Raw genomic sequence first — 26,968 nt, 5'->3', positions numbered from 1 at the left:
ACATTACTCTTTGTTACAAATTTAACAATATAAGTTGGTTCTAAATTCCTGGGGAAAGTGATAATAAGGTTTCAGAGACATAAGTTATATTTTAAAACAATTTCTCTGGTATTCAACATAATTACTTCTAATAGCAGTGACACAAGAGGCTAGACATCCATAGAAAGACGATCTCCTTTTGAAAAGTCAGTATATTGTGTTCTTTCAGAAATCATTCTACTTTGATAAAAGTAATACAATTCTGAATGCTGTCAACAGGAATGAACAATTTACTCTATTTTTTAAAATAAGGAAATCAGTGCCTTGGACATGATGTTTTACTTCCCATAAGGGAACAATACCTCTTTTTAAGTAGAAATGTTTTTTTCGGGCTTGTTTTTTTTCAGCAAAGCAACTACTACTACACATTTTTAGAAACCAGGTCAGTATTTTGTTTCAACTTCAATGCTAAAGGCCTATGTAGGAAAAAAAATGTAACTGCCATGGGTAATCTATGGATCAATGAATACAATAGGTTCTGTGGATTCTATAAGATGTGACCTCTGATATATATTTTTTCATTGTTTAGAAGCAAAAGATGAGTTTGGAGGAAATTTTAAAGTGATAAAAAGCTGCACAATTCAATGTAACATATGAGATTTGATTATACTGATTAATAAATGTCCCATAAGATATATGTAGAGTTTTGGTCCAGCTAATTTTTATTAATATATTCATTTTTATTGAAACTGTCTGATAACCTCAGTATATGCAAATGTAGGCACAAAGAATGCTTGGAAGCATGCATCTGACATGAATTCATCCCTTGGCCTTAGTAGTGCATTTCTAAGAGTTATGGCCCTACTCTGTGTCTCTAGCATGTCTTCTTAAATGGATACTGTAGATTGTTGGTAATCAGATTAATTCCTGGTTGAATCAAATACTTGAGTACTGACTTTATCCTGAAACACATGAGAAAAGTAATAAAAACTCTATTTGCCCTTTTCCCCCACTTTCTTACTGCAGGGAGTCAACAGTCCTCAGGCTCTTTCCTCCTTCGGTGTCTAGTTTGTATTTAGGTGAAGAGTCAGATTCAGAAATATCACACCAAATTGGCTTGGCTTGCTCTCTGTCTTATTCAAAGTCTTGAAGTCATAGATTATGGGACTATGACTTTCTATAACTACAGATCTTACTGGCCTCTTTTGAGATGTCCTTAGGCAGAACCCCCCTCAATCCTCTCATTAGCAGGTTTCCTTTAGTGTGGGTCACCGTGTTTTTATTGTGTGTCCCTGTCACTCTGGCCACAGCAGACTGGACCAGAGACAGGTGCCTTCCATCTGTGAGCTGGCCAGGGCCCTCAGAGTGCCAAGCACAAGAGCTCTGAACAATAAGGGCCTGCCATAGGCACAAGGACTAGCTGCCTTTGGTAGGTTCTCTTTGAGGGGATTTGATGAAAACTTATAGCAAGTAGATTACAGAGGGATCCAGGTATGGAGAGATAGAGCATGAAGGCAGTGAGCAGAAGTCATGAGCAAGCAGCAACCTAGTAAATAGCATGCTAAGTAGAAAAAGGAGAGGGAAGAAGTTGATACCAAAGTAGCATTAAAAAAAAAAAAAAAAAAACAAGCAGTTGATGGGAAAAGTAGATGCAGGAACTGAAACATAAACTTGACCCAGAAATAATACTTCTGTTCTTGCCCTCAAGCTATTGTCAAATTATGAGAGCTGATGTCATATGCCACGTGTGATAAATGGTGTCCCAATGCTCTGTGACCCTTAGTTGTATGCTTTTGAGACAGCATCCAGTTTTTTATACTTCTCCATGTATCTCATCAACTAAGGTACCCTGAGCCTATTACTGTTCTCTGCATCAGAAGGAGCCTAAACAAACAGGAGGATAGCCTCAAGATGAGGCAAAAAAAAAAAAAAAGGTAGGCAAAACTGAAATTAAAATATGAATTCATAATTTGGGCACCAAAATGTAATCATTTAACAATATTTTCACTTAAATGTAGCAATTTAACAGTATTTTCATTAAGTTCTGTATACCAGGCCATGTGCTTTGATGCTTCATATGTGAGCAAAGGACATACTCTGAAGAAGGCAGTTCTGAAAGCCAGGGAGCCTCTGTTGATTCTGGGTTTGAGACTCACTCTCTCGAGGCTGGACTACCCAAAAGGTAATTAGGTTGTTCGTCCAGGGACCTTCTAGGTAAACAGAATTTCACCTATAGGAGTAAAAGCAACAAGAGAGGGTTGCCCCAGTGACCTCACTCTCTGTCCTAATGGAGATCTTTCCATCTTGTGTTGTAAAATTTCATCACTTTGCCCCTGCTGAGTAGTCAAGAGCAATTTATACACGATTGTCAGTCTGATGTCTTATAATCAGCATTTCTTATTATCTCAGATGTGATAGAGAAGAGGATATAGTGGTGGTGGTTTCCCAATATGCTAAGCTTTCCTCTCTTATGAATCTGATATATGATATTTCTATCATTGGAACAACATAAGCATACATTTTGCATTCCACTTTGTATCTTTATCATCTTTGAACCAGGCTTATTTCTTCACACACAAAACAAAAACAAAAACAAAAACAAAAACAAAAACATTGTTTCACTGCCTTTTTTTTAAATGATTTTATTTATTTATTTATTTATTTATTTATTCATAAGAGACACAGAGAGAGGCAGAGACACAGGCAGAGGGAGAAGCAGGCTCCCTGTGGGGAGCCCGATGTGGGACTCAATCCCAGGACCCCAAGATCACACCCTGAGCCAAAGGCAGACCTTAACTATTGAGCCACCCAAGAGCCCCCTGTTTCACTGTCCTTCTTAAACGAGTTCCCCTTAGCAGTTGAAGTCCATCTTATTTGCATTTATTAACTAAATTTGTAGGTAAATTCTTTCTTCTGGGGCAATAAATGGCTTATCTATCCCTAGCAGGACAGAATGTCTTCTTCATTAGGAATGATTCCATTTTTCTGCAAACCTCCTTAAGTTTTAGGGTACAAGTATGCCCTGCTCAAAGGTGAGCATGGAGTTAGGAGGTTTGAGTTCTTTGTTCCTTGTAACAATTACTATGGAGGAGGTGGGATAGAGGGTGTAGACAAAATACGAAGTGTTCAGAATCAAACATTCAAAATGCCCAAGAAACAAAATGTCATGTATTAGCTCCTTCGGAACTCTACCTTTACACACGTATTTCTCTTTATGAAACTTCTAAATTGATTTTGGGAGTGACAATGCAGATTTTTCATTCCCTCCACGTTTTAAAACTGTTGACGGAGATGTGCCAAATTTAACAAAATGAAATAATAGCAATTTAGCCTAACACTTGAAGACAAAGACAAGATGACAAGTAAGATTCATCTTTTCCTGCTTTCTTTCTGTTTTTTCTCTCATTAATGTGAAAAATTCATATACTTTACAATTTGAAAGAAATAATTATAGTAATCAGAATCTGACTTTTTATGAGCTATAAATTTTGAGAAGCCATTTGTTCCTACTGGGATCAATGTAATTTTAACTAATAAGAACCTTTAATATACCAATTAGATAGCACATATCTAATGACACCGAGCAACAATATCATGTGTTGGATCAATGTTAAATGTGCAGGACTCTGATCATGTACACTCTACCTTTGGTCTGAATGAGCTATGCATAAAAAGCCCTAGGAAAAGATGAATTGTATAAATATAGCCTTTGACATTTTTTTTAAAAAGCAGACATAAAAATGGGATGTTTTATTTTGGGGAGGATACTTTGTTTTTTCTGAGCATAACATCTTGGGGAAATTAGAGGCTCTGCTTACGATACAGAAGAATATTAGATCGCCAACTGAGTGGAGATATTCCAAAAGTGAAGACCCAGAGAGCAAGCAATGGAGTCCCCATCATCCTCTAGTTCTGTGAGGTACAGAGGTTATCAACCCTTTTGGCCAAAGAAGTAGGCTACTTCCCATCTATAAAGTTATTTTTCCATATCAGTTATTTTATTTTTTAAAGATTCCATCTATTTATTCATGAGATACACACACACACAGAGGGAGAGAGAGAGAGAGGGAGAGAGGCAGAGACACAGGCAGAGAAAGAAGCAGGCTCCATGTAGGGAGCCCGACGTGAGACTCGATCCCGGGTCTCCAGGATCATGCCCTGGGCTGAAGCCTGCGCCAAATCGCTGAGCCACCCGGGCTGCCCACATATCTGTTATTTTAAATAACATTTATGGTTAGTCCCATTTTAAATGTCCTATCCTTCCATTAAAAAAAAATTTTACCTTGATGAGAACTGAATCATGTACGGAATTGTTGAATTATCATATTGTACACCTGAAACTAATGTAACCCTGTATGTTAATTATACTTTAGTTAAAAAATGTAACAGCTAAAAAAAGTTAGAACATGTATAAATGACTGAAAGCAACATTACATGGATATATGTTTTCTTCTGTGTCTTTTAACTCTTATTATTCCCGAAAAAAGAAGAACACCTCTCTGGGGTGGTTCTGGGTGTGAATGAGGGAGGAGAAAGGAGATTCTTCACAGCAAAGAAGAAAAGAGTTTCCTGAGGCACACTCAACAGAGCTTGAGGCACCTGATCAAGGTGGTTTAAGATCTTCTTTCAACTGCTAAGAAGGCAGTCTCAGACTTATTTTCTGTAAAATGAACGTCTTTAGTGATCTCTAAAGTCCCTTCTAACTTTGCATTTCTGAAATTTTGGCCTTAGCTTTATTTAGCCCTTTTGTGTGGGTATGAATCATCTACCTGATTTTTCTCCAGATATCTTTTCTCTCCCTCTGAAATAGCAGTATAACTAGTGCACTTTAGCTGACTGTCAGGAAGAAAAGGCCACATTTTTCAAATGGCAAAAGAGATAGCTGGATGTCTTTCACGCTGGGTGTGCTGGGCATTGTCTATCTGACCTTCAGGGGATTACTGGATTTTGCAGAAATTCCACCTTTGGTTGGTTTCTACTGGGTGTTTTGGAACTCTGTAGGGGTAGAATGAAGTCGTAGAAAGCTGAGAGTAATGCATATGATTCCTATCATAGCAATATAAATGCATTTTATCTGGGAAACAGACAAAGGATTTCTGACCTATAGAAAAAGCCACCCCAGACATTATCTCCTTATAGGATATTAACCTGTTCTGCCTCTGTGAACAAATTCATTTTCACATTCCCATAGCCTAATCTTCAAATTCTCCAAAAACACTTTACTGAGTCTCCTTTAAATAGATAAATAAAATGGCATGTTCAATTTCTGTAACAGTTATGATTTTATCATTTTGAAAATCATACTTGAACACCAATTTAGCTCATGAAAGGGGTGCGTGTGTGTATGTGTATGAGACAGAGATAGGGAAAATTACTAAAAACTTCCTTGCTCATTTGTTAATATTTATAACCAGAAGTAATCAGCCGACCCCACTGGGTTTTCTCCGCATCCACATTAAATCAGTATATTGTGTCTAATTTTAAAAGTTCACCAGGGCCTAGATGAATTGCTTTGCAGTTTTATAGGGTTCAGGAGAGATCACACAAGCTGGCATTTAATGTAATTATAGAATAATGATTACCATTTGTAAAAAAAAAAAAAAAAAGTTCTGAGCACAAAGAAGCTAGAACAAAACCCATCTTCAAACTAGCGGGAGGTTGTGAATTAGCTAATCCGTTCAATTGTCATTTCCTCCCACTCAAGGTGTTCCAGTCCTTCACTTTTTTTTCCTTGGATGGATGAGAAGCTGGTTTAGCCGGAGTGCCCTCTGTGGGGGAAGAATTGGTGAGAGATGCTGAAATGAAGTAGTTTGTGTTATCTGAACTCGAGAAATCTGAAAGAACTGTCGTCCCACGTGGAAATTTAGCTGCTCATAGGAAAGTGCCGTAGTAAACAATGTAATTCCAATTCAACACTAGTCTTTCATGAACTCCAAAAAGCCTTTAACTCTGTTTTTGCTGCAGGCTTTCAGATAAATGGGTATGAGATAATTACCACTTATATTTTGAAATCAAAGACATTGCTGCTTCAGCTAATCTAACAGCAATCTGGTGAGAGGGTTTATACTCTATCCCAACTGGAGACAGGCTTAGCTAAATCTTTCTTAGTTCAATCCAATCTACATTTCTCCTTCAAATGTATTAATTCTCTGCATATCCTGTACCATCTTCATTCAAATCTTCCTGATTTACCTGGGAATAGGCTTGAACTATAAATTAGCCTCCCAAACCACTGTTCACGTTCTACTTATAGGTTTCTGATTCATATATATCAGATATTTAAAAGTCAACTCCTCCTGAAATGAAAACTTCACAAAATGGTTTTCCAATGTGGAAAGGTTGATAAAGCGAGAAGATTGGCAAGAGACTATTTTTCTTTGCTGTGATTATAATAGGATACATAAGTAACATTTTGCAAAATCCTAAGTAAATGGAATTTGTGGAATCAATTTTTTATTATGTAGAAGTGCTTTTTTCTTTTATATATTGTTTTGAATTCTTAGAACATGATATTTATTGCATTTTTCTATTTCTCACCTGAATAAAGTAGAAAATACATCTTACTCTTTTGATTACTGAGATCTAGCAGTGCTTTCGGTTATTTATTATCCTGAACATCAGTGATCATTGAACGGTGATCACTGGAAGGCAGAAGGATAGGAGTCTGAGCAGAATCCAGGGCTATCACAAAACCACAGGTTCTCTCGAGTTGTGCAGTGCATAACTTGCACAATTGTATCTTTCACTCCTGGATATTGCCAAGCCCAACAGTGAGGCCTGAACCTCAAGCAGAATCAAAGTGTGATCCTACTTGGGTTGGTCAGATCTCAGAGACTCCTGGATTGACCACTTCAATACAGTCTGCATCCTCTACCCAGCCCTGTGCAGGACAGTACTAGCTCCTAAACTGATGAGAAGGGACTGTCAGTATCCCTAGGGCAAAATGCATTTCCACCATGACACACACTGAATGCTCATTTGCTATCGATACAGATGAATAACAATCTGCTCTGGATGACATTGCTACTTTCCTCTCTCACAAGTGCCAAGAAATGCCACAGAGGCATAAAGACACCCCCCATCACACTCCTACCCCGTCTCCCAATCATCAGCCCCTTGAGGTGTTGTCACTGGTTGTGTGGCCTGGTATGGGAAAGGTGGGGGCTAAGGAAGCTGCATCTCGAGCCATGAGCTCCTGGTGGGTCCCCTGCTCTGTGCAGCAGTCTCCCGGCAGCTAAATTCTCCTCTGTATCCATTTAAGAAAAAGAATTTGCATTCTTTGCCTGTGTCTGTTGGCAACTCTCTGTCAGCACTATACCCCTGAGACAACCACCCACCAACACATCCCTGGAATTCAAATCAGCATCAACAATATCATCTACATCCCTCAGAGCAAGTTTTGTTGTCATTTGCTTCTTTGTTCTAAAAATAGAGAGTAAAACATGAAGGAAGGGGAAGGGGAGAAAAGAAGTCTTATTATTTGACTGTTACAATTAGATTTCTGTTAATGGAGAATTTACATATTCCCCTTCCTTCCTTCCTTCCTTCCTTCCTTCCTTCCTTCCTTCCTTCCTTCCTTCCTCTTTCCTTCCCTCTCTTCCTTCCTTATCTCTGCACAATTGACTTGAGCTGTTGTAGCCCTTAAGTATGGGCCTGTCCTCAGTGATATAAGATATTGATTTGCTTCTTCAAGTAGTAAATTATTTGACAGGAATGACATCTCATCAATTTCTTTTGTGCATCGCCCAGCACATAGTTGGACATGTAAAATAATGTTAGGTACATATTTTGATTATGAGATGATTTAGAACCATCATTTAATTTTTCAGTTTTGCTATGATAAACAAAGCATAAACTGTTGTGAGTAAAATATTTTAAGAAACTTACCCACATCATAGGGTTATTGGTTGTATTAATTTATGCAGACTACTTATACACAGGGCCTTAGCAGATAGCAAGTGACCAATAAAGAACAGTTGTGGGTATTAGTATTATTACTAATGTTAACTGGAAATGCAAGGATTAGCTTTTTTTAAAAGACTTTATTTATTTATTTGAGAGAAAGAGAGCAAGCTAGAGAGAACACAAGCCAGGGGAGAGCCAAAGAGAGAGGGAGAAGCCAACTCCCCACTGAGCAGGGAGCCTCATGTGGGATGGATCCCAGGATTCTGGGATCAGGATCTGAGCCAAAGACAGACGCTTAGCTGACCGAGTCACCCAAGGTGCCCCTAGGCTTTAAGAGATTATAACTAGGTGTGATGTCTGGTACTGATCTGAGGATGAGACCCTCAAAGGGGAGGGCTTGCTCACCTCCAGACTTGGGCCTGTCCTGGAGAAGAAACGAGCAACTTACAGTTAGAATAATAATCAAAATGAATCGTTTTAACCTATTAGATATCTAATATGTGTTCTTTATCTTCAGTTCACTTAATATTAATAAAAATAATGCAAAGTATGTTCCCATTTTTAAAATTTTTTAAATTATTTTTTAATATAATCACTAACACTTTAATTTTTTTAAAGATTTTATTTACTTATTTGACAGAGAGAGAGAGAGAATAAGCAGGGGAAGAGGTAGGCAGAGGGAGAGGGAGAAGCAGATTCTTCAAAGAGCCAGGAGCTTGGCATGGGGCTCAATCTCAGGACCTGAGATCATGACCCATGCCAAAGCCAGATGCTTAATGAACTGATCCACCCAGATGCCTTTATTTTCCCCATTTTCAAAATACTTTTTGGAGCAGTTTTAGATTTACAACATGCATACAAACTGCAAGGGAAGAACATAGATTTCCCATATACTGCTCGGCCCACACATGCACAGCCTCCCATAGTGTTCTTCATGTTTTGGGGAGCAAGGAAAGCACAGCAGCTTGCCCACATTCTATAGGTCAAAGGTGATGAAAATGGTCAGTGGGGATCTAGGCCTAACTACTTGAGAGCCCTAGATTTTTCCTTTTCAACTCATTGAATGAAAAGAGGCCAACCTAAGACTTCTTAACTCAGAACCCCAGAATAGAATACAAAATGACCATAAGCCCTCCCTACTATCTTCTACACATTGGTATTCTCCAACTTGGACTCAACTCTCCACTCTCAAACAATATTGTTTGAGCACACTTATGAAAGCCGGGAATGTCAGCCATACCCAACCCAGAGGAGGAGAGACATCTTACCACACAAAGAAAAGAAAAGTTGCAATTGCAAGATGGTCCTCCAGGTAGGCCAATTCCCAGCCATCTGTCCAGAACCAGCTTTCGTCCAAGAACAGTATTTCTCCCATCATTCATTTTTTTAAAATTTTTTTTAAATTTATTTATTTATGATAGTCACAGAGAGAGAGAGAGAGAGAGAGAGAGAGAGAGGCAGAGACACAGGCAGAGGGAGAAGCAGGCTCCATGCACCTGGAGCCCGATGTGGGATTCGATCCTGGGTCTCCAGGATCGCGTCCTGGGCCAAAGGCAGGCACCAAACCACTGCGCCACCCAGGGATCCCTCCCATCATTTATTCTTGTTCAATTTTATCAGACTAAAACCTCGTACTCCCATGCTTTTAAAACTGTATAGTCTTTGATGACTAATCTTCAAAATGCAAGGAAGACTGTCTAGTGGAAAAAAGAGTCTCTTCAACAAATGGTGTTGGGAAAACTGGACAGCAACATGCAGAAGAATGAAACTGGACCACTTTCTTACACCATCCACAAAAATAAATTCAAAATGGATGAAAGACCTAACTGTGAGACAGGAAAACATCAAAATCCTAGAAGAGAACACAGGCAGCAACCTCTTTGACACTGGCTGCAGCAACTTCTTACTAGACAGATCTCCAGATACAAGGGAAACAAAAGCAAAAATGAACTACTGGGACTTCATCAAGATAAAAAGCTTTTGCATGGCAAAGGAAACAGTCAATAAAACTAAAAGGCAATCTTTGGAATGGGAAAAGATATTTGCTAATGACATATCTGATAAAGGGTTAGTAAGCAAAATCTACAAAGAAGTTATCAAACTCAACACCAAAAAAACAAATAAGTTAAGAAATAGGCAAAAGACATGAATAGACATTTTTCCAAAGACATCCAAATGACCAACAGACAAATGAAAAGATGCTCAACATCACTCCTCATCAGGGAATTATAAATCAAAACTACAATGAGATACCACCTCACACCTGTCAGGATGGCTAAAATAACACAGAAAACAACAAATACTGGTGAGGATAGGGAGAAAGGGGGACCCTCTTGCACTGTTGGTGGGAATGCAAACTGGTACAGCCACTCTGGAAAACTGTGTGGAAGGTCCTCAAAGAGTTAAAAATAGAACCACCCTACAATCCAGCAATTGGTAAATACTAGGTATTTACCCAAAGGATACAAAAATACTGATTTGAAGGGACACATGCACCCTGATGTTTATAGCAGCATTATCAATAACAGCCAAATTATGGAAGCAGCCCAAGTGTCCACTGATAGATGAATGGTTAAAGAAGATGTGGTGTATATATATACAATGGAATATTATTCAGCCATCAAAGAGAATAATATCTTGCTATTTGCAATGACATGGACGGAGCTAGAGTGTATTCCGCTAAGCACAATAAGTCAGAGAAAGACAAATAACATATGATTTGACTCATGTGGAATTTAAGAAACAAAACAAATGAATATAGAGGAAGGATAAAAAAAAAAAAACAGAGTGAAGCAAGCCCAAAGACAGTCCTTTTTTTTTTTTATTGAAGTTCAATTTGCCAACATATAGTATAACACCCAGTGCTCATCCCATCAAGTGCCCTCCTCAGTGCCCATCACCCAGTCACCCCATCCCCCCATCTGCCTCCCCTTCCACTGCCCATTGTTTGTTTCCCAGAGTTGGTTTCTTCAATAAATGGTGCTGGGAAAAGTGGACAGCCATGTGCAGAAGAATGAAACTAGACCACTCTCTTACACCAGACACAAAGATAAACTCAAAATGGATGAAAGATCTAAATGTGAGACAAGATTCCATCAAAATCCTAGAGAAGAACGCAGGCAACACCCTTTTTTTTTTTTCAGCAACACCCTTTTTGAACTTGGCCACAGCAACTTCTAGCAAGATACATCTATGAAGGTAAGAGAAACAAAAGCAGAAATGAATTATTGGGACTTCAAGATAAGAAGCTTCTGCACAGCAAAAGAAACAGTCAACAAAACTAAAAGACAACCTACAGAATGGGAGAAGATATTTGCAAATGACCTATGATATAAAGGGCTAGTTTCCAAGATCTAGAAAGAACTTATTAAACTCAACAGCAAAGAAACAAACAACCCAATCATGAAATGGGCAAGAGACTCTTAACAATAGAGGACAAACTGAAGATTGAGCTAGGGGAGGTGGGTGGGGAGATGGGCAAATGGGTGATGGGTGTTAAGGAGGGAACTTGTGATATGCATCAGTGTGGTATGTAAGTGACAAATCACTAAATTCTACTCCTAAAACCAATATTATGCCATATATTACCTAACTAGAATTTAAAAGAAAACTTGAAACATTAAAAAAAATTTAAAAATAAAAACTGTGAGGCACCTGGCTGGCTCCTGATCTCAGGGTTGTGAATTTGAGACCCACACTGAGCGCAGAAATTACTCAAAATTAAAATCTTAAACACACACACACACACACACACACACACACACAACTGTACAGTCTTTTACAATTTGCTAATTAAAATGAAAAAATAAAGTTGGAAGTAGCCATAGATCACATACATAAAACGTATTATTTACAGATGGAAAAATAGTGTTTCTTGAATGCTGCACTTGTCTTCCTAAGTAGATTATAGGTTCATTAAGGACATCTTACTCACCTTTCTAACTCATCTCCCTACACACACACACACACACACACACACACACACACACACACACTCTAATATAGTGGTCAGTATATGCTGGGTACTCAAAATGGTCTACTAGGTAATTAGATATTTTACCACGAAAACTACGTACATAAGAAGGATTTTTTTTTCTTATCTCTAAGTCTTCAAGCTGTTCTGTTACCTTCCTCCAGGGAATATATATGTTTCACTCAGGACACATAGATAGCTAATGTGAAGTGTTTTATGGTCTTCAAATGTCCTGCTGTGTTTGGCGTACTCTTATTATCTCCCTATCTATCTGTTGCTGAAATAACACTGTAGCTTTTCACTGATGACAGATAGGTAATATTTTATAACTTCAGCTTTGGCTTTTTAAAAGTGATGTTGGGTATGTAACCCCTGCATGTAAAATCAAGATTTTAAGTTCCCAAAGAAGTGCACAGGAAAAAAAAAGTCTCCCTTCCACCTTGTTCCCCAAATTTCCACTTGTCTTTCTCAATTGCAACCCTTGTTAGCTTCTCTATCATTCCAGAGAATGCATATAGATGAACAGATACATAGCCTGTCTGTCTGTCTGTCTCTCCCCTTGCTCTCTACTCTCCAACACAAGTGTTTCCTAACACTAATCCATTGCTCCTTTTATCTTTGTTTTTTTGTTTTTTTTTTAAGTAGTGAGGAGCCCAACACAGGGCTTGAACTCACAACTCTGAGATCAAGACCTGAGCTGAGATCAAGAGTGGGACACTTAACTGAGTCAATCAAATGCCCCCATTACCCCTTTTATTAAGAACTTCTATTCTTTGTTTCCATGAGAGGTTTTTTTGGGGAGGTGGGGGACCACATGTGGTTGAAGTTTATTTAGTACTATTCAAATGACCATTTGATCTAATAATCTGATGAATTAAAACAGATTTTCAAATGTAAAATGAATGGTGCATCCTGGGATGGAATTGGGATGAAATTTTGGATTTCTGAAGGCCAAAATTGATTGTGATGTATTTTTCGTATATTGTTGAATTTTTTATTTAAGATTTTTATGTCTATGTTTATGAATAAATAATGTTCCTGGCTCTGTCTTTATACGGAATTCATATCATGGTTATATTTACATCAAAATGTTTGCTAAGGACTTTTTTTTCTTATTCTTTTTTTTATTTTCTGAAATTATTTGTATGATATTGGAATAAACTATTCCCTGAAAGTTTGGTATGCTTCTTACAAAACTGTCCAAACTTAGGATTTGTTAACTGATTTAATTTTTAATGGTTCTATGGCTATTCAGAATTTCAATTTTTCATGAGCCAGCTCGAGTAAACCATATTTTTCAAGGAATTTTGTTTTATCTAAGCTTTCAAATGTTGACATGCTTCTTCATAGTTTATTCTTAATATATTTATTTAATATATTTTAATCTCTGCTGCATTTTTAGCCATGTCTCCCTTTTCATTCTTAATACTTTTTAGTTATGTGCATAGTCTTTTGATTAAATTTTCCAGATATTTGTCAATTTTATTAATTGTTTCATAGGACCACCTTTTGGTTTTATCTTGTCTATATTTTTTCTATTTCATTATTTTTTCTTTTACTTATCTCATTCCTTCTGGGTTTTAATGTGTTTAATTTTCTTTTTTAAAAATAAGAAGTTGAATACTTAGCTCACATTGCCAATCATTTCTCTTTTTCAATATTAGCATTTAAGATTATAATTTTTCTCAAAGTTTTGTTTAATTGCATTTTACAAGTTTTGAAGTGCAATATTTTCACTAAAGTTAAATTCTCACTATTTTGACATTTCAGTTATGACTTATTCTGTTACATCTGAGTTCTATAGAAGTATATTTTAAAATTCAAAGTGTATTTTTATAACCGTTTATATTATCATAGTTGATTTATTTTATGACTGAGTTACAACTTAATTTTATAACTTTTAAATTTTTTTGAAACTTCCTTGATGGTCTAGTATGTGGTGCATTTTTATAATTACTGCATATGTGCCTGAAAGGAACCTGTGTTCTCTAAGTTTGATGTGCAAACTTCTGACCATATTTCTGAATTGGAACTTTCTGGGTACCAGAAGTTGCTACTAACTTGGAATACATTTGATTTAATGCTATTGACTTGTGCACTCTCTGGTGGTACAGTTACTGTAAAACTGAACCTCGGTCCCACTTGAAGGCAAAGCTATGGTTAAAAAAGATGATGATGATGATGATGATGACAACAATGAATTTTCTCCTTTAAGCTTTCCACCTGAAGTCATGTCAAGTGACTCCTGTCGTTGAAAGCAGGCCAATCTCTTTCCTAAACCATGCACAAAAGATGCGTGTCTTATGAAGTGGTTTGTGTTTCACCTCTCCTCATGCTGCCCAGGCTCAGGCCAAGCTAACTGTCTATTCCAGGTAAACCCAGGCATTATTCTGCAAATTCTAAAGGAATTGTTTTTCTTTTTTAGATTTGCCAGTAGGTCAGTTGTGGTGTTGGTATCCTGTTGGGATGCTTGGTTTCTGAGTATTTCTCTTGCTTCTTGTACAAGGTTTGCAATGCATAGGTACATCCAGCTTTTCTGCAGTGAGAGGGTCTTTCCTAATGCCTAGGCTGCATGAAAGCATCTGGTACCCCACCCCACTCCCATCAAACCCAAGACTGCACTTGTTGTGATTAACCTCTGGCTTCCAAATTGCCAAATATAATAGTCCCTTCTTTGCTCTTACTTTGCATCACCTCTTTGTGACATTGAATGTGGTTATAACTCTATCTTGAAGTGTCTTTCTCTCTGGAGTTTTTGCCTACCATTCTAGATAGTCATCACCAGATCCTTGGCTGGCTTCTTCTCCTTTATTCAGCCTCTCATTCTTTTTTTTTTCATTTGTTTTTATCGAAGTTCAATTTGCCAACATATAATATAACACCCAGTGCTCATCCCATCAAATGCTCTCCTCGGTGCCCGCCACCCAGTTACCCCAGCCTCTGCCCACTTCCCCTTCCGCCTCTCATCCTTGAAGTAGTTTAGGGCTGGTCCTAGACCACTTTCTTTTCTTCATCTACATTCTCTCCTTAACTGATCTCATCCATTCCATAATCTGAACATCCCCTGAATGCTCAAGGCATCTAAATCCCTATTGTTATCCTTGACCTTTCCCTTGAGCCCCAGTCCTGTGGAGCCAGCTGCCTGCTTAATATACTATTTGCCTATTTTATAGCATCTCAAACTCAACATGTCTTAAACCAGTTGGAGTTTCCCCCCACAAAATGCATTTATTGTCCAATCTTCCCTAGTCTCTCCCAAGACCCAGAAGTCAATGAACTTTTCCCTCAGCCCCATGTTGACTTCACTTCTAAAATATATCTCAGATTTGTCCACTTCTGTTTATCCCCACTGCTACTACCCCAGTCTAATATCCATCACCTCTTTCTTGAACTACTAGTCTCCTCAATTTTATGATTGTAACACTAGAATCTATTTTCTAATCCACATTTGGCAGAGAGATCATATTAAAAGGCAAATCAGTTCATTTTACTTAATTTTTTAAAATCTTCTCAATAGCTTCTCACCGACTTAAAATAAAAAAATCCAGATTCTTACGTGGCATACAAGACCCCACATGCTCTGGTTTACTGGCTAGACCCTTGTCCTCTCAGTTCCTAATGATTATTCTGAAGCTAAGCACTCTGTACTTGTTGCCCTTCCCTCTGGAATACTCTTTCTCTGGCTCTTCATGTGGCCACACCTTCTCACCTTCAAATGTAAGCTCACATGCCACCTTCTCAGGGAGACCCTCCCTGATTTACCTTACTTAAACTAGCACTTCCTCCATTTCCTCAAAACCCCAGTTATACTCATTTATGTGATGCTCCTTGTTTTCTTTCTAGCACTTATTAACACTGGAATAATCCATTCACTTATTTATTTAGTATGGCTTTCCTCACCAGACTATAGCTCCAGAGAATAGGAATCTGCCTTAATCACTATTGGCACACAGTACACACAAAATAAATCTCTGTTAAGTGGGTTCTTAAACATGGTCTGTTTTATCCCTGAAAATAATCACGTGAGGTATAGGAAGCCTTCCCCTCTAAATCCACTCCTTCTCCGAGTTGGAGACATATCGCTGTATCATGGAAGCCCAGAAGGTTTGGCCTGTACAGCCTATTACAATGATTCTCTTTCCTGCCTTCAATTGTCCAGCAATCACTTGAAAATCCAACAAGAAAAGCTACAACTGGCCTAACAACCTGGTCTTCTTTTTTATTCAGTGGACATTACATGAGATTATTTTCAACAGTCTTTCAGAGTCCAGAGACCAAAAGATGGATCAATAATCAGAACAATGTAGTGTCAATATGCAACATGAAATACTTACACATTTATACTTGTGAATTTTTCCTATACAGAAATGCACATGATTGGGGCACCTGGGTGGCTCAGTGGTTGAGCATCTGCCTTTGGTTCAGGTTATGATCCCAGGGTCCTGGGATCGAGTCCCACATCAGTCTCCCTGTGGGGAGTCTTCTCCCTCTGCCTATGTCTCTCCCTCTGTGTCTCTCATGAATAAATAAATAAAATATTTAAAAGAAAAAAGAAAGAAATGCACATGACTGACAACCAATGATTTTCAAATAGAAGTATATTTTGAATACATAAATACATATAAATAATTTAAATTATATTTTAAATTTTTCAAATAAATTATCTATGTCCCATCAACAGTGCTCTGTTTTAATGTGCTTCTCTCTAAAATTCAACAAGTCAGAATCTGAGATAGAAAATGCTAAAGTAGATCTCAACTCCATTAGGATTTCAGACCAAGCTTCAGTTCACTGAAGTTCACAGATATAACATGTTCATTAGAGAGGCAGGACCCCAAAACACAAAAGTCAGTTGCATCTGAAAGAACAAAGCAAGTTTCAATTCCAAGGTGAAAGGGGTGGAAAAGACGTTATAGCTTAGTTCCAAGCATTGAGGAATCTGGTCAGCTCTTCCCCATGTGCAAAGACAAAAGGGTGAACCAAAGAAACCATAGTGATTAGGGACTTTTTTTCTCAATGGTGACCAGAGGGCTGATATATAAGTGCTATATAATCCGGTGTTACTGAATTTAACTTACTTTTAGCATTAGAAGGAGACATAAGATAGCCACACCACATCTTACTGTAATCAATTTGTGGATTCTGAAGAAAAAAAAACAAGAAAATGACCCATTGTTTGGTCAAATAACACTCAAGAAGAACCCATGGAGGTGCACACACTTTTGTTACCAAGAGCATCTTGAATTGATTTTTCTATCGCTGCTTCTCTTTCCTTCACTTTCCTTTAAACTATAAATATGTTTGAACCAAAGGTCTTCCCCATGCTTATATGTGTGTGGTGGTAGGGATGGGTGACAAAGAGAAAATTCAACCCTTTTCTGGATTTCATTTAAAGCAAGGAAAATCTGCTGTTTATGTAAGTGCTTGGATGAGAGGGAGGCAGGAAGAAGGTACAATTGCAGCTCACATTTAGTGAATGTCTGTGCTGTGCCGAGCACTGGACTGTGAGTAGTCACACTACCTTTCCCATGTATAGGTGAGGAAATGAAGCTCAGAGAGGGGACCTTGCCTTTGTTCCCATAGTCTGTGTAAGTATGTGTGTAGGAATCTGAACCCTGGTCCCTGAATTCCAAGCCTGCTCTTGTATCACATGGACTTGCCAACTTTCTTCTTTTCAGAAGGTCTGGAATTCCGTTCCTTTTGACTATAAAGAATCATTTCACTTTCTAATTTTTCCAAGTGAAAAAAAAAATACACATCAATCTCTCTGCAACCTTCTTATACTAGTTTTCTACTGTTTCTGTAACAAATCACAGTATCTTCGTGACTTAATACAAGACAAATATAGTCCTATTGCAGTTCTGGAAACTGCAAGTCCAAAACAAGGGCCCATCCCAATAATCCAGGATAATCCCTCTGCCTTAATATCTTTAATCACATCTGCAAAGTCCCTTTTTCTGTGTAGGATAACATACAATTTCTGGGGATTAGATATCTTGGGGGGCCATCATTCACTCACCTAATTTGACTCAAGCTTTCACTTGTTTTCAACAACTCAGACCTTCTGTAAGCCCAGCGAAATGCACTTTTTGCAATCAACAAAATTTACCATAGCCTCAGCCTTGCTTTTGAAAGAAATGGAATTGCTGGATCAAATGAAGGTACCTTCATTTGTAACTTTACCAGATATTGATAAACTGTTCTAAAAAAAAAAAGCTACCAATCTATTCTCTTTTGAACCCACTTCAATCAAGCCATCTGTATTCACTTCACTCAAATGGCTCTTGTCAATGTCATTGTCCATCTCCACATTGCCAAATCTAATATTTAGTTCTTTTCCTCTTTCTTGCTTGATAGAGTGCTCTAGGTACTCTCTATACTCATTCTCCAGATGATTTCCTTCAATCATACATCATAAAATACCATCTATACCCAATGACTCCAAAATTATTATCTATAGCACCAACCTGTCCCCTGAAGTCTATATTCAGATAATCAGTTTCTCCCCATCATCTGTAATTAGAGCCTTCAGCAACCTAAATGTCATGAAACTGAGCCCTTGATTCCTGCCGACAGCCCAAACCTAATTCTCCCCGCAGTGTTCCCATCTCAAAATTATCAACCACCCAGTTACACTCAAAATTTTTGAAATTGTCCTTGATCTGTCTCTCTCTCCCTATATCTAACCCATCAGCAAATCCTAATGTATTTACCTCCAAAATATACCCCAAACTCAACCTTTTCCTCACCATCTCCACTGATACACTTAGTACAAATCTAGGAGGAAGCTAGCTAGACAGGCAGTTTGGGGAAGTGGGTATTGCATGAACTCAAAACCCAGCTTTGCCACATATGCTCCACCTTTGTGTGCTTTGTATGCTTCTATTCCTCATCCTTAAGGTGAGGCTTATCATAGAAAATTACTTAGGAAACTTTCCTGGGGTTAAATCAGTTATTACACGTGAAGTACTAAAAATAGTATTTAGTACTCTATTATCATCATTATCACCACCATCACCATTATCATCATCACCTTAGCCTAATAATTATTATCCTTGCTTATACTTATGATTCCCTTACTATTTGTACTTTGTGCATCAGTCAGAGGGATCCTTTCGAAGTATAATTATGTCATTCATAGTCCAAGCCCCTAGATGATTTCCAAGCACACTTGGAGTGAAATCCAAAGCCCTTATTATGATTTATCCAATTCTGTTTGAGCTAGCCCCTGCCTACTGCTCTGATTACTTTTCTCTTTGCTCATCATGCCTGGCTGGCCCCCTTGTTTCCTTCCAATTTGGCAAGCACACTGCTACTTCAGAGACTTAACAGTTATGTTTCTTCCACTTGGAGTGACTTTCCCCAGATATTTGTGTGTCTTTTTCCATCACTCCACTCAGGTCTTTACTTTTAAATCCCACATCATCAGGGAAGACTTCATTGATCTTGTTCCCCTGCCCCCAAACAGGAGTTCTGATTAGAGAAGCCCAGAAATGTCTATCTTTCCCTTTTTCCTACTTTATCTTTCTTCCTGGCACTCATCACTTCCTGACATTATTATATATTCATTGTTTCTATTTTTAATTGCCCATCTTTCCCCCTAGAATATAAGTTCCTTATAATCAGGACTCTATCTTGTTTATTATTATACATCCCATGCCTAGAAGAGTGCCTGGCACATAACAGGAATTCAATAAGAGTTTGTTGGATAAATGGATGAATCTTGGCTCTTATGATTCCTCGGTGTAAGACCCTGGCTCTTAGTTGGATGAGTTACTTGCTGCCCCCTGAGTCCACCTTGTCCATATCCCTGGTCTTGTGCTCCTGGTCAACCAGTGCTGGAAAACCCTTCCCAACCACCCCTTCCAAATGGTACTTATCTTAAAGGCCCATTCAAGATATGTCTTTCATGAAAATTTCCTCAAAGTCAGAACAAAACCTGTACCCTTTGAACATCTGTTGCGTTCATCACATATGTCCTTTATATATCTTTATATATTTTTTCATTTCTGCATTTACTAGTTATATGTCTGCAAGATTAACTATTTCATATATCTTTCACTTTAAATTCTTCCAGAGAGGGTTCTGCATCCTTCCTCTGCCAAATTGCCCCCCAAATCCCATCTATATGTGTATGATACTTTTTATTTATTTCATTTTTTAAGAATTTTTACATTTTAATTCCAGTATAGTTAACATACAGTGTTATATTAGTTTCCTACATACTATATAGTGTTTCAACAACTCCATACATCACCCAGTGGTCATCATGACAAGTGGACTCCTTAATCCCTATCACCTATTTCACCCTGGTGTAAGACCCCACACACACACCTCCCCTCTGGTAACCATCAGTTTGTTCTCTATAGCTAAGAGTCTATTTCTTGGTTTGTTTTCTCTCTCTCTCTCTCTTTTTCCCTTGACTCATTCGTTTCATTTCTTAAATTCCACATAGAGTTTGTCTTTGACTTATTTTGTTTAACATTATACTCTCTACCTCCATCCAAGTCATTGCAAATAATAGGATTTCATTCTACTTTATGGATGAATAATATTCCGGTTTGTGTGTGTGTGTACCATCTCTTCTTTATTTGTTAATCTATTGGTGGATACTTGGACTGCTTCCATAATTTGGGTACGGTAATGCTGTTACAAACATAGGGGCTCATATATCTCTTTTAATTAGTGTTTTACTTTCTGAGGAACCTCCATTCTGTTCTCCACTGTGGCTGCATCAATTTGCATTCCCACCAACAATGCAAGAGGGTTCCATCCTTGCCCACAATACTTTTTAAATAAATGAATGAATGAATAAAACAAAGGTCCCTAGGGATGTGAATAATGAACTTTCAATAAACTAGTTCCCAGTTTTAGATATACCACAAACTTTAAGGAGGATATTACTAAAATTAAGACATCATCTCCACCTGACAATTTCTTTTCATTTTTCATGACCCAACTAATATATCACATCCTCTACATCATTCATCCATCCTTCCATCCATTCATACAGTAATATTAGCTACCATTCATTTGAGAACTTGTGTACTCTTCCCACACTGTTCCATTTTATAGATGAAGAAATTGGGTCCCAGAAGGGTAATGCTCATATTCTAAAGAGGTAATAGAAACATAAGCAAACAATTACAAAACAGTGTGTGTGCCAAATAGAGAAACTTATGGGCTACCCTAAGGACAGTGAGGATGATTCACCCAACTCTGCCTATCATTCAGGAAAGTAGTGTGGTCAGAAAGGATTCACAGATAAAGATGACCTCAACCGAGCTTTGATGAATGAATGAAAATTATCTAGACAGATAAAGAAGCCAAGGAAGTAACACACAGAGAAGATTAGCGCCATAATATAAGAGAGAATAATTTCATTGTAGTGATGGTAGCTAAAGCCTCCTTACAGCTCCCATCACTCTTTGCAAATACTTCTATCATGAACGCCACACCATGTTGTAAATGTGAGTTCAGGCTTCAGTTTCCATTACTAGAAACTCTTCTCTTCATTTATACAACTGCCTTTGTGCCCAGCATTATGCCTGACCTCAAGTTCACCTCCCCTAACTTCGAGCCGCTTAGGAGGCTACCAAGACTGCTGGCTGGATGTATGATATATGGACATGCCATTTCTGGCTTGACCCCTTTTAGGCATATCCCTATAAATAAAAATATTCGAGTAGCAGCCACAGGGGGATTTGGACAGGAAGGAAGAAGTTATGAAATGTGCTGAAGAACCAAGCAGGTTCTGAGCCCCTGAAAAAAGCACAGCCTGTTACCAGGTTGTTGAGGATGACTCTACCCTTGAAAAGCCTCATCTATCACAGTTTCCTCATCCAACCCTCTGTGTTGCAAAAAAAGAACAAGACTTAGATTGAGAAATAACAAGATGTGATTAGGAAATCACTTTGAAATATCTGAATTGGAAGATGCTATGTAGAGTAAACCATGCTTATTCTATGAAAAGCAGGGAATCTAAAATGCCCTGCTTCACTAGTGAAAGGATCTTTCTATTTTCTAATTCCTCCCCTTTCTGACTGCAAGGGTGACTGCTGACAAAATCTGCCCTCCACTGCCAGCTTCTGAATAAAGTCAAGAAATCAACATTATAATCATGCGTTGTTTCCATAGCAAAGGACCCCACAGCTCTGAGCAAAACAGCACTTTCTAGATGTTGCCAGAGTGTATGTGGCAAAGAAAGATTAATTAGCCTCTCACTAATTGACAGTATTTCCCTCCACATCTGCTTGGGCCTGATGTGAGTTTAAATGTCTCTATTTAAGTGCCTAAAGCTGATTGAACACGTATAAAATTTAAAATCCCTTTTTAAACCTCATAGATGCCTGGGAACTGAGTTCCCTGTCTTTCAATAGTAGGGATGTTCCAGAAAGGCTTGGGGGGTGGCGCTGGTGAATCCTAGAGAGGCAACAGAGACTAGTGAGGCAAGACATTGGAAGAAGGCTGAACTGGAGTAAGAGATGTGAGGCAAGACTCTGGGTCTCTAATAACCAGCCATGTGATTGGTGAACCACACCACCTCTTTGGACTTCTCTTCTTGCTCAGGTGTTAGATTAACCAGAGATTTTCCACCTGTGTTTCTCAGAGTCCTAGAAGCTCTAGAGTTCCCCTATGGATCTCCTAGGTTTTAGAGCATTGCTGTCCAGTTGAACTTTTGTTCAATAGAACTTTCTGCTATGATGGAAATGTTCTACATCCATGCTGTCTAAGTGGTAATCACTCACCCCTAATGGCTATTGAGTGCCTGATATATGTATGGCTGGTGTGACTGAGAAACTTCATTTTAAATTTTATTTAATTTAATTAAAGTTCATTTAAATAGGTCCATGTGGTGAGTGGCTGCCGTATTGAGCAATGCAACTCTAAAGGGTCTGAGTTTGGGTCTAAATAGGCAGAGTCCAGGATTTACCCTACTCTGCTTCTATCAGAACATGTCTGTCTTTCTCTGTTTTCAGTAATGTGCTTCCACAATGGTTTCCCCAAACAAAGGGTTTCATAGATAAAGAGCACTTGAAAACTCCTAATAAATCTGAAGGCTCCTAAATTTTGAAAGCTCTGAATCCCATGGCCTCCATCACCTTTGTATGTAGCAAGGACCAAACACTCTCTTGGGTATGAAGGAAAAATGAGACAGTCTACCCTACTGTCACATCCCATTTTGCCTGACATGGGGGAAGATGCTAATGCAGCTGATGTGACCTCTAAACTGAAGAGCATTCTGGCTCCTTTGACAGGGAAAAGGCATTTCATGATATCCTCAGCTGCTCTATCCAACCTTCTACCCAAGGACTACACATGGCTCTTTGTGGCTTTTGCTGGCCATATAGACTCAGACCATGGTTAAGACAAAGGATCCAGAGGCTAGAAAAATTCTGAATGAAGTTAAGTTTCTATTTTCACACAGCTGGGAAGGATGGGCTAAGGATTTCCCAAGTAGAAGATGCCAGAACTCTGTCAAGCCACTCCAGGACACCCACTGTCATCAGCACCGGTTTGGGGGACAGTCGCTCCTAGAGTTGGGGGTTGGGCTGGTATGGAGTGCTGTGTCCCTGCACTTGGAGAAGGTGATCAAAGTACAGACTGTGAGTACAGGTACATAGTGAGGTTTTGGGTGACTCTGTCAAGCTGTGAGCCCTGAGATAGGAGCTCAGAAAGGTCACCATCTATGAGTTAGGAGTCTCACTTGAATTTTTTTAAAGACTTTATTTATTTGACAGAGAGATTGCAAGAGTGAACAAAAGCAGGGGGAGCAGCAGAGAAAGAGGGAGAAGCAGGCTCTCTGTTGAGTAGGGAGCCTGATGCAGGACTCAATCCCAGGACCCTGGGATTGTGACCTCATCTGAAGACAGATGCTTAACTGACCGAGCCACCCAGGTGCCTCCTCCCCTGAGTTTGTTAAGCATTTTTGTGAGGTGAGGAAAAAATGATGTCCAGAACATTTCACATCCCAGAACACACCTACAATATAGCAAACGTCACAATATAGAGTTTATCTCACAGAAGGTGCCAATATCTGTCTGTTACTCTTAGAAGGAAGAGAGGGAGAGGTTACCTAGTTCCTTGAGCAGTCACGTGGTGAGGAGTTGTAGGAAAGGCATATTGAACCCCCTCACAGAGCTCACACCACTCCCTCAATTTCACTCCCCCAGACTCCCTTCAAAGCTTTCTCCCAGACAAAGGTAAGTCATTCCCAGTAACCTTCCAAAAACCTTTTGTAATTCCATCTTCCGCAACCAAACAGTGGTACCTACTGAAGTTTAAGTCAATACTTGGACCAAACTACAACCGAATCATATCGTTGTACATATTCTTCCAACACCACGTTCTCACTTACAGCAGAAACTGTTGACAAGAGGCTTATCTTTTGCCATGTGTTTGGGTGAGGGCTTTGCAAAAACATAGAATGCGGCATTTTGAGGACTTGCTACAGAAAGGTCATTTGCTGTAATTTTTCTTAGCTTTATCACCTTTCTGGTCGTCTCTTCTTATAGATCCAACGTGTTATATCACTTCCTCCAAGAAAACCAGTTAGTGAAATACTAATTTCAAGGTACCATGTTACAATCAAGAACATCTACCCTACCTTCTCTCCAACCTTCTGGGCTTCCATCATCCAGCATAGCCGCCTCCAACTCTGTTGCACACACACCAAATAGACATCCTCCTCAGGCCCCTTGTTTCATCAATGTGAATGTTCTTTGCATCCTGTCACACAGCAAGAGAAGCTCTGAGATTTGCAAGTTAACCAGTTATTAGGTTTGAAAGAGCACGCACAGCCTTGCTAACTGGTTTTCTACTCCTTTTATCCACTCACCAGTCACAGAGGGCTGTGGTGAATTTCCTTAAGATCCCTTTGGGAATAAAGCAGGTCAGATGACCTGTCCTGCCCCACCCCCATTGATACCAGGAACTATCCCTGCAGAGATTTCTATCAAGACTCTTCCCTAGGGGATCCCTGGGTGGCTCAGTGGTTTAGCGCCTGCCTTTGGCCCAGGGCGCGATCCTGGAGACCAGGGATCGAGTCCCATGTCAGGCTCCCTGTATAGAGCCTGCTTCTGTCTCCTCCTGTGTTTCTGCCTCTCTCTCTCTCTCTATCATAAATAAATAAATAAATAAATAATCTTTAAAAAAAAAAAAGACTCTTCCCTAAAAGTGGTTGCCTGCAGTTGAGCACCCCCCAGCTACTGGGGCAAGTTGTTGGCATGCCACTTGTTTGGGGTGTGTCACCACTAAACCTGAGTCCCCAAAGTAACAACAACATCTCTTCATTCAGTTAACAAGCTACTTCCAGGAAACTACAGCAACTGCAGTGATAATATTTTCAGGAGGAAGCAGTTTCAATAACGAGGCTGTGCCTGCCCTTTACTCTTCAGCGTATGAATATCTTGTGTCTCATTCACCCTTCTATCTCCCATATCCCACCCAGGGCCTGGTTCCTGGCTGGTGAATGAGTGAATGAATGAATCAGTGAATGAATCAATGAATGAATGAAGCTGAGCACAGATGAAAAGTAAGGCAACATTTTCAAATTAGACTTCGGGGAAAAAAATTAGCATAACTCTTTAGGTTTGGGCCTGGATCATATTTGAACCATTCAGAATTTCTTCATGGAAAGGGCTTCTCAAGTACAATAACATAGGTGTATTTTGTCTATGGCACCCCATCCCTATACTCAGCAGCCCCTGTTTTATGCCTATTCTTGAAGAATTGGATAATGCTGTTTTTCTGTCTGTCAAGAGGTGACTGGGAAGGCCGTGTTGTGAGCCAGGGTTTCTCCACAGAGGAAACACGTAGAGGCTCCTTTGCTCACTCAGTAGCCATTCTGACCAGTTTGCAGGGTTTCCAGTTGGTGGCTCAATTCTAGGCATCAGGTTTCTGACAGAGACATGCACAGTCAGGCTGTTGATCTCCACCTATTAATAGCCGTGCTGCCCCAGAGAATCTGGTCCTCAGAATGTTCCTCTCATCCCTGTTTGAAATCCCACATGCCCAATCAAGGCTAGTGTATTCCACCTTAATTCTAAGTTCCCTATTCCTCAACGATGTAGGACAGTTGCTTAGTCTACCAAGGAAAGATACTAGGCTGTGTAGGGGCAAGGGCAGGCTGCCCCCAAATGGACCACTTTGGCATATTGATTATTCTAAACACAAGTTACTTATGAGATAGCCAGTGCAAGCAGGACACTCAGACCCTCCTGTGCCTGCTCCCCCCACCCGGAAAGCAGCAAATAAACCTCCCATGGGAAAGGTACCCTCCCAGTACCAGGAGGTAAAGAAACAACCTTCTCACCAGAGAGAGAATTTAAAACCAAGCATGCTATATAAACAACCCGTGGTACTTTTTACTAATTTACCACCCCAGCCCAATTCTGTTTGGAATTCCTTACCAGTCAAAGCTCCCAATGCTAACTTTTCTTTGTCTCATCAATTCCTCACAGATTTATCGTCTCTTTGCCTAGCAAGTATAAAAACTGCCTGCCTTGGTCATTTCTTTAGGTCTCAGTTTCATTATTGGGCCTCCATGCGCATGTAATAAAACTCTGGTTTTTACTCCCGTTAATCTATCTCATGTAAATTTAATTCTTAGTCCAGCAGGAAGACCTTGAAGGGTAGAAGATGAATTTTTCCTTCTCTTCAACTAATTTTAAGTCAAAATCTCTGCTAGAGCTTTCAAACGCCTTGCGGTAATAATTACAAGTCAAGTCTGGGGTCAGTCTTTAGAGACTTTCTTTTGTAGTGTGAATATCTCTTGATTATGGGCTGTAGCCAAATGATTTTTCATCCTGTGGAGCTGAGTCACAATTAGGTAAAAGCCGTTTAGAACTAAAGGGTCCACGTGGCTCATTACCTTTTCCTGTACCATAACCTCTGGTTTAATAAATCCAAGACTGCACCTACTGTTGAATTGGGGGGGGGGACACCCCTTTATGTCCCTTACTCACTGGAGCACTCTTCTATCTTCAAACCATACTAATAAACTCCTCAGGATCATTTCCCAGGATTTACTGAAATGATAAAAGTGTAAGCAATTGAGATTTTAAAATGAAAGGTGAAATCTCAGGTTTGAAAAACAGAGAACTTATTATT

Source organism: Vulpes vulpes, chromosome 6 (assembly GCF_048418805.1).
Source record: "Vulpes vulpes isolate BD-2025 chromosome 6, VulVul3, whole genome shotgun sequence".
NCBI classification, from domain to species: domain Eukaryota; kingdom Metazoa; phylum Chordata; class Mammalia; order Carnivora; family Canidae; genus Vulpes; species Vulpes vulpes.
This window is presented reverse-complemented; position numbering follows the sequence as displayed.